This window comes from Herpailurus yagouaroundi, unplaced genomic scaffold (assembly GCF_014898765.1).
Source record: "Herpailurus yagouaroundi ecotype Mexico unplaced genomic scaffold, PumYag 159, whole genome shotgun sequence".
Lineage (NCBI taxonomy): Eukaryota > Metazoa > Chordata > Mammalia > Carnivora > Felidae > Herpailurus > Herpailurus yagouaroundi.
Genome location: NW_024412400.1, coordinates 14,898,432 through 14,907,171, shown reverse-complemented (window position 1 = coordinate 14,907,171; position 8,740 = coordinate 14,898,432). Strand labels below are relative to the sequence as shown.

At 44.6% G+C, this 8,740-nt stretch overlaps 1 non-coding gene across 1 annotated transcript; it reads right to left on the bottom strand.

The window, feature by feature from the left end:
* Window positions 1-8,087: 8,087 nt before the first annotated feature.
* Window positions 8,088-8,219, bottom strand: LOC121034259 (small nucleolar RNA SNORA71). Its single transcript, XR_005792340.1, has one exon. It is a non-coding gene; the product is annotated as a small nucleolar RNA SNORA71 (small nucleolar RNA).
* Between the last annotated feature and the right edge of the window lie 521 nt (window positions 8,220-8,740).

The window sequence follows — 8,740 nt, the reverse complement described above, 5'->3', positions numbered from 1 at the left end:
TTTTTTTACGTTTTATTTATTTTTGAGACAGAGAGAGACAGAGCATGAACGGGGGAGGGGCAGAGAGAGAGGGAGACACAGAATCGGAAGCAGGCTCCAGGCTCTGAGCCGTCAGCCCAGAGCCCGATGCGGGGCTCGAACTCACAGGCTGTGAGATCGTGACCTGAGCCGAAGTCGGCCGCTTAACCGACTGCGCCACCCAGGCGCCCCACAGTTAGGGAAATTCTTAAAGACATGGCGGAAAACGTGAAAATCCAGCATCGGGTCTGATTTGAAGTCACCTCATCTTTTTGGGGAAACGACAAACGTGTAGCGCCTGCAAGAAAGATGACAGTCACGGAAATATACTTCCTCGCTAACCCACTATGTTCGTTCTCCTTTTTCTTACTTTTAAGTGACTCTGCTTGTGACCAGGGTAGGTAATCAGGAAGGCATTCCAAGATTTACAAATGTCAGTGTAAATCCGGGCTGGATTTACCAATAGGCAGTGGATTGGATTACGAGTAACCTGGTTACATTGCTGGTGTGAATGCTGCAGGTTGTTGTTTTTCGAATGTTACTATTCCAATAAAAGACCTCAACTTTACCACTCAGTAGCCGTGTGACTTAGGTAAGTACGTCCTTCGACCTTCAAGCCCTTTAGACCTTTACTCCCATCTATTATAAAATAATAAAAGAATATATCCCAGAGGGCTCATTTTGAGAATTAAATGAGATAATCCTTGTAAGGTATCTTCACATGCTAAGCACCAAGTAAATGTTGGTTAGGATAATACAAATGATTATAGTTATTATCGTTATAGCGTTGTTACAAAAGCAGGTATGAAACTGAAAAATGTGAAGCCTATTTTCCATTTTCAGTCAGCCTTCCAAGTTCACCTTTCTGAGCATTCGTCCTCAACATTGGCAGCAAGGAGAGAACCTGAACCTGAAGTTAAAGATCTGGGATGCGGCCTCTGCACAGCCACTTCCCAGCTGTGTGAGCCTACACAGGTTACTTGAAGGTCTCTGAGCCTTCATTTCCTTATCTGTAAAGGTAGGAACGCCCATGTGATGGCTGGAAGTAGAGACTGAGCACAAAACATCCACCACTGTGCCTGGTGAAACAGCAGGGGCAGATTAACATCCTGCGTCATGACTGCAACTTCCTGGGTGTTTAATGACTCCATCTTTTTGGAAGGGCCTAAGCCTCCCCCTCCCCGAGTCAAAACCTCGGTTCTCCAGATTCCGGTTTGTTTTCTTTTGAAATTTTAAAAATATTTTATTTTATAGGGTTTTTAAAAAAATATTTATTTATTTTGAGAGAGAGAGAGCATGAGCAAGGGAGGGGCAGAGAGAGAGAGAGACAGAGAGAGAGAGACAGAGAAAGAGAGAGAGAGAAACAGAGAGACAGAAAGAGAGAGAATCCCAAACAGGCTCCACACTATCAGCCGAAACCTGACATAGGGCTCAATCCCACAAATAGCAAGATCATGACCTGAACCAAAATCAAGAGCCAGAAGCTCAACTTCCTGAGCCGCCCAGGCACTCCTATTTTATGTTTGTTTGTTTGTTTGTTTGCTTGTTTGTTTTAGGTAAGCTCTAGGCCCAATGTGGGGCTTGAACTCATGACCCTGAGATCAAGATTCACATGCTCTACTGAGCCAGCCAGGTGACCCTCCAGATTCTGTTCATCTCCTTCTCAATTTGATGGAGCAAAGCAGTAGAGGCACTAATATCACTCATTCATTCATTCATTCATTCATTCAAGAATCATTTTTGATCACCTACGAGGTGCCAGGCACTGGGGGTACAGCAGAGAATAAAACAGATGAATGTCTCTGCCCTCTGAGAACAGATTTTGACCTGATTTGTCTGTCACCATCAGAAAGTTAAGTAAATAGAATGCACAGCATGTGAGATGGGGGTGATTCTTAAGGGTAAAAAATAAAAGGGAGAAGAGGGATAGGAAACCTGTGTGTGTATGTGTAGGCGTGTGTGTGTGTGTGTGTGTGTGTGTGTGTGTGTGTGTGTGTGAATTTTAAAGAGAATGCTCAGGAAGGGCTGACTGAGAATTGAACTTGGAATGCACACTTGAAGAAAGACAGCGGGTAAACCATGGAGGAGACAGGTGGAGAGAGGTAGGTGCCCTCCAATTCTACAATCCTTTTATATAACAGGTAACCTATGTGACAGGATTTTTATAGCAAATTCAGCATTACTACCTTTTACTCTTAAATCAAAGTTTATTCACCTTCGGCCATACTTCTAACACTACAGATGGGATTCAAAACTGCTACTGGGGAAACCAAGCTAATACCTGCTTCTAACACAATAGTGCTGGCAGAAATCTCCACTTCCCCACTTTGCTCTAGCTGAAAGCATCCTGATTTTCAATGCTTTCCTTTGTCCTCCAACCTGCAGTCAAAAATTTTCCCCCTCGGAATGATTAGGTGGCTCAGTCAGTTAAACATCTGACTCATGGCTCAGGCCATGATTTCATGGTCATGAGACTGAGCCCCACATAGGCTCAATGTGGAGCCTGCTTAAGATTCTCTCTCTCTCTCTCTCTCTCTCTCTCTCTCCACCCCCTCCGCCCCTTTTCCCTGCTCTCTCTCTCAAAATAAACATTAAAAAAAAAATCTTTCCTCTCAAAAATGTCCTTAGTTGTATCCAACCCAGTTTGATACTCTGAAAGACCATGGTCCATTACAACCAGTACTTAGAACTCCTTAATGATAGTTGCCAACACTTACACAATACTTAGAATGCTCCAGGCTCTTTAAGTGCTCTATATTGCTACTTTGTCTTATCCTCTCCACAACACTGAGGTAGGTTCCTTTACTATCATCCTTTTGCAGACGAGGAAACAGAGAAACAGAAAGATGAAGTAAATTGCCCAAAGTCATGCACCTTGAAAAGTAAGAGATGGGATTTTGAATCCAGTAATAGGTTTAACCAATCAGTGATTGTCAAGCTCCAATATGCAGTCGAGTCACCTGAAAAGTGTGTTAAACTCAAATTGCTGGGCTCCACCCTGGGAGATTCTGATTCAGTAGGTCTGGGATGGGACCTGATAATTTGCATTTCTGACACGTTCCCAAGTGGTCCACCATTTGGGAATCACTGTGCTACGCCAATATCACTTCCAGTTGGAAGGGACCTAACTTTTCAGGAGCTACGGAAAAAGAAAGAAAAGTGCCGTCCTTAAAAAAAAAAAACACCTTCCTTCTGTGTATTGATTACAAACTGGGGAATCAGAGTGCTCACATTAAATTCATTTGAATTGGTACCTTAGCCCCTTTTAGTAGCTCCCAACTCAGTTTACTGTATAAGACAATGGCATCAATCATTTTAAAGGAAAGCAGGGTCTGATCAGATGAATCAGAGTTTTGAAGGTCCACAGAAATAGATACATAGAAAGTAATTAAAATAATAGTCCCCAAGAAGTCATGCCTCTGTGTCTGTACCCCTTTGGGATGTGATACTCCACTCCTTCCAGTAAGAAGTGGAATCTATTTTCCTTCCCTACTGAACTCGAGCTAGTCTACTGCTTTGACAAATAGGATGTGGCAGATATAATGTTCAATTCTGGGGCCTAGGTTTTTAAAAGTCTTGAAGCTTTTGCTCTTAACCATCCTGGACACTAAGCTATGTAGAAATCACTAGGCTATGTAGAAGCCCGGTCTAGTTTACTGGAGGAGGCGAGGCTACACGGTGTATTGAGATGCCCCAGCCCAGAGGCAGGAGGAGGAGCCAGGAGAAGTGATTGGGAATGTTTCCTGGATTTTCTTTCCCTTTGCTGCCCCTGCTTGCTCCGGCCCCACTCGCCAGCAACTACTGAGATATTTCAGTTACAGATTCCGAACTCAACCGTTTACCTGTCATTGGCATGCCCCATCTTTACCTGCAGGTGGTTCTGGTATCAGGCTATATCTAAGTCTGAGAGGTGTGTTTCCCGGTGTGTACGAATAGCCATGAATTTAGGGTCATGACCTCGGCTATCAGTATCACATAGAGTTACTCCTTTTTTTAGGTCTGCTGTGTCCCTTCAGGTAAGGTCAAGAATAATCACACTTGCTAAGTGAGCTTTCGATTAGCACGAAGAGTTCTTTAGACAAAGAACTTTGCCAGCCAACTTACCTAACTAGGATTTAAAAGCATTGTTTTGCTTTCTGTGGTTTTTTACGGGGTGTGCGTGCATATGTGCATGTCACCTATTTATATGTAATGGTCCTGGTTTTCCATTTGTGTTTGTCATATGGAATTTTATTTTCAAGTAAACGGAATAATTTCAAAACCATATTCAGTTACAGAAAAAAGTAACAACAAATGTAGCTCAGAAAGCAAATACATGTGGCAAAAGCTGTGATGAAAAAAACGTGATGTTCAGATGTGTGCCTCCAGGGTCTGCCGACCTCCCAGACCTCCAGCCTCCACTCTGCAGAGCATGGGCACGGACAGTCAGGGGACCACTGTCCTGGCTCCCAGCTTGCCTTTCCTGTTCTTGCTTCCATCCTCATCCCAGGCTCCCTGGAGAGGGGGTCTTGAAGGCTTTAGAACATGTTGGAGAAAAGCACTACTTCCTATGGAAACACCCGCCCTGTCCTGTCTTCTTCCCCAGTTAGCACGAGGACCTGACTGTAGAGTCTCCAGTGAAAAGGCTCCTCGGAGACCTTTCAGGCCCTTACTCTTCCCGTTTTGAAACATGTAGGTGCTGTTTAGGGCTGAGTGTACCTTACTGTCAGGAAACTCCTAAGACCCTGCAGGGCTGAGAAGGCTGGATGAATTGCAGCTCCTTCTAGGCCCTGGGCTGTGAGAAGCAGAACTGTCAGGGCCCTTGGAGTTTCTTTTGATAGTGTTAACTCCACTCACCAGTCTAGGAAGGCACTAGCTCAGGGCTAGAGAGGGAGGATTTTCAAGAAACTATCTTTGAGTATCTGAGAAGGGCATAAATCCAGCAGAAAAAGCAGAGGAGGCAGGAACTCTCAATAGTCAAGCAGTTTACATTAGTCCTTTGTATGTGCCAGATACAGTTACTTGTACTGGGGATAGAGAAGTCAACAAAACGGACAGGGACCCTGTTCTAGTGGTGATGACATCCTAGTAGCAGAGACACAGAGTAAACAAGTCTGTAAAATTACATACAGAATAATACCAGATAGTGACAACAGATATGAAGAAAAATTAAGCAGCCTGAAGGGATTAAAAATGAGCATCTATGAGTGTCTACAGGGTGTGTGTGTGTGTGTGTGTGTGTGTGTACAGAGTGCTAGTTTTGTTAGAGTGGTCATAAAAGTCTTTTTCATGGGAAGACACTTGAGTAGAGACAGGCTGAAGTATTTCCTAGTTAGAGATTGTTAAGTGGCTGAATATGGGCCAACTTCAGACCACAGATGTGATTTGCCTGGATGACATGCTTGGCCAGCATTTCACATAAAATCTGGATTTGGGACTTCCTTAAAATCGTTCTAGAAGCAACACTGGTCCCACCGGACAGTACTTTACTGGAGTGAGTGATAGCTGCCAGCCTTGGATGAGCCACATGCTTGCTGACTGGCCTGCTTCTCTCATGTACTTTACGTGTCTGGCCCTACATATACTTGAGTTTGCTGACGTTGATAGTTAGATCAGAAAGCAAAACAAAAATAGCCTCCAAATATTATTAGCAAAACAGGCTCTACTATGTTTTAACAGACACATTTGGAAGACTGTGCTATGGCCTACTTGCAAAACGCATCATTCAGTCAATAAACATTTTTGACGTAGAGACGAAAATAACCAGGATGATGAAAGCAATGTCCCCTGCCCTCAAGGGACTCACAGTCAAGTGGGCAAGACAAATATTTGAAGAAAGAATCGCAATGCTATGAATGACAGAGTGCTAAAGGAGCGCTGGGTTAAGAATTTAATTGGCTGAGAGGAATGGTGGTTATGGGGGTGGGGGAAGCATTCTAGAAGAAAAAAGCATGAACAGATGATGGAGATGAAAGAGAACAGGGGACTACCCCCTGTGACTGGAATTCCCCCCACTCCATCCTTACCCATTGTGCTACCCTCTGCAGTGCCTTCTTTCTCTAGAATTTTGATATTTCCTTTCTTACAAGCTCGCCTTTGTTGAAGGTAAAGCCAAGAGGCAGGCAGCTTCCCTCCCCTGTTCTTGGAGAGTTTGGGGCACTGCTGAAGAAGAAGGTGGGAGACTGCTTTGAATTTTCCACTTCTCTCCTGTGAAATGCCTCAAAAAGTCTGCTAACCAGTGGTCCCCAGTACTCTCCGTGTATCAGTGTGAAGTGGCACCAGCAAGGTTCCTGGTATTTAGCGCTGCGTAACAAGCCACCACAACATGTAACGTCCTGAAACAATTTATGATTATCTCTAGGCTCTATGTGTTGATTGGACTCACTTGGGTGGTTCTTCTTGGGGTCTTTTATGTAACTGCAGTCTGAAAGGGCTGGGACTGGAGTTATCCGGAGGCTCAGCTAGGGCTGGATGTCCAGCACGGCTCCTTCATTCGTACATGTGGTGCTCTGATGCCTCTCCTTGTGGCTCTTGGTCAAAGCAGTCATGGGACAGATCAAAGTCAAAGGGATGGAAGGATAGACCCCATCTTCCATGTGGAATGTCATGTATGTACTAAGAGAAGGAACTGGTGGCAACTGTAGAGACATACTACCTCAGTCAACATGGGGGGACATCTTCCCAGTTCTCCGATAATTTCTGGCAATGTCAGGTCACTGAAGGGAGTCCCTGGGCTGAACTTCTTAGGGTTATTCCTTCTGAAGGATTGTAGGGGTTGTTACCTGTGAGATGTCACTAGTAGACATCATTAAAATCAGAAGTCAGCAGCGATATTTGGTTAGCCTTCCTGTTCCTCGGTATGCGCCTCGCTCCTCAAAAGGAAAATTAAACTCTACTTGCCAGTTGGAAGTATTCTAAAAGTTCTCTGAGATGACCATGCAATATGGAGGAAAGAATATGGCCAATGAGACACAGACTCGTTTTTAGGTTTGGCCACACGAGGTAGCCTGGCCAGTTTTTACTCTTTCTGAGAAACATTTTGTTTTTCATTTGCAAAAAGGGGATAATAATATATCATTTGTTCTCAGGACTGAAGGGATTGATGTACGTCAAATGCCCATCATAGTCATTAAGTAAATGGCTGTTGAGGCATTGCTGGAAATGCCAGAATATGATGTTCCTCAAATGAAACTTATATCATTCATTCCTTCATTCATTCGTTCATTTTTTTCAGCAAGCCTGTAAGGTGTTTTGAATGGGTAGGCAGAGGGGAAAGTGATGAGCAGCTGCGATCCAAGAGAAAAACTCTTGGTCAATAAAGTTATTCCAGGCATAACAATGGGACCTGGGGCTGGCCTTCCCTGTCAATGGCTTCTCAGGACACCGTTATTAAGACTCAGAGCCAGCTGAAGTGGACCCCGGCCCCAGCCCCAGTGCTTTCCCTCTGACCTCCTGTGTGGAGTGAAGAGCTGATCCATGATGCTCTGAGTGTATGGCGGGAAGTGCTCCCAGGATGTTTCATGTGGGGGCTCCCTTTCCACTCTCTGCCCCTCTGGTGACCACTAACACCACCAAGAGAAACTTGGGGAGAAATATCAGCAAACCCGGACCCCAAGTCATCCCGAGGGTCACTGACTCACGGTCTTAGGACTTACTTCAACAGCCTCAGGATCTAAGGCTGACTTCAGGGCCGTGGGGCCTGACATCATGGAGCCTCTACATACGCAGACCCACCATGTGGTGCCTTGGTCTCCTCCATCTTGTTTTGTTTTGTCTAAGGCTACATGCCAGGCACCAAGATGGAGGCACTGCCCTCAAGATCACAGCATAGGGGGCATGACAAGCAAATCACCAACATCTAGTGTAATCAGGGCTGAGAGATGGGGCTGAGGGTGTGGGAAGGGGTGTGATGGGGAGGCAAAGAAAGCTTCCCAGGGAGAACCCTGGGAGAAAAGGGCTCCTATCGTGGTTCCACCACTGGCCCATGAACAGAAACACCCTGAGGCCGGGCCCTACTCTGCAAAGGGCACTCAGTAAGCCACACAGCACCAGGTACCAGGAAGTAACACAAATCAGTGGAAAGAAAGATGTGTATGAAAGCTCCAGAGTTTGGAAAGGACAGGATGAGCTCTTCCAACATGGGGAAATGCTTTCAGCGGTTCCTCTCCCTATACTATCAATGACCAGGGTGCTGGCAGCCCAGAGCACTTTTGAATGAAAGAGTCAAATGAAACTTTTAGAGCCTTCTCTTCCTCTTCATAGGATTCTATTGAATTTACATGACAGAAAACTCAAAATATCTGTGACAAAAGCCAGATAGGACTCAACTTCTCTAATCACATGAAAGAAATGTGAAGTAGACAATACCAACCAATATTGCCTTTCCATGAGAATCAGAGGCTCAAGTACCTGTTACTGCGGTGTTCTAATGATGATTTCCTATTTCCCTTATTCCCTACATGCTTATTAATTGGAATGTTGTGAAGAACAGTTGCCTTTTCTTTCTTATTTAATATTTTCACAGGTCTTTTTCTTTCTTCTTTTCTTTGAATAACACTTCCTTTGTGGCACCACAAAAGGCTCCCAGGCTACTTTTTATTTTCCTTGTTCCAACACTGGAATCAACCACTTGTCCAAGAAACCCTGGTTTCTTTTATCATAGAACGGTATTTCAAAACCAAGATCTAGGTACTAGGTTGCTACTGGGATTTCATTGCTTCTGGGACTTATAACTAGTCTTGGC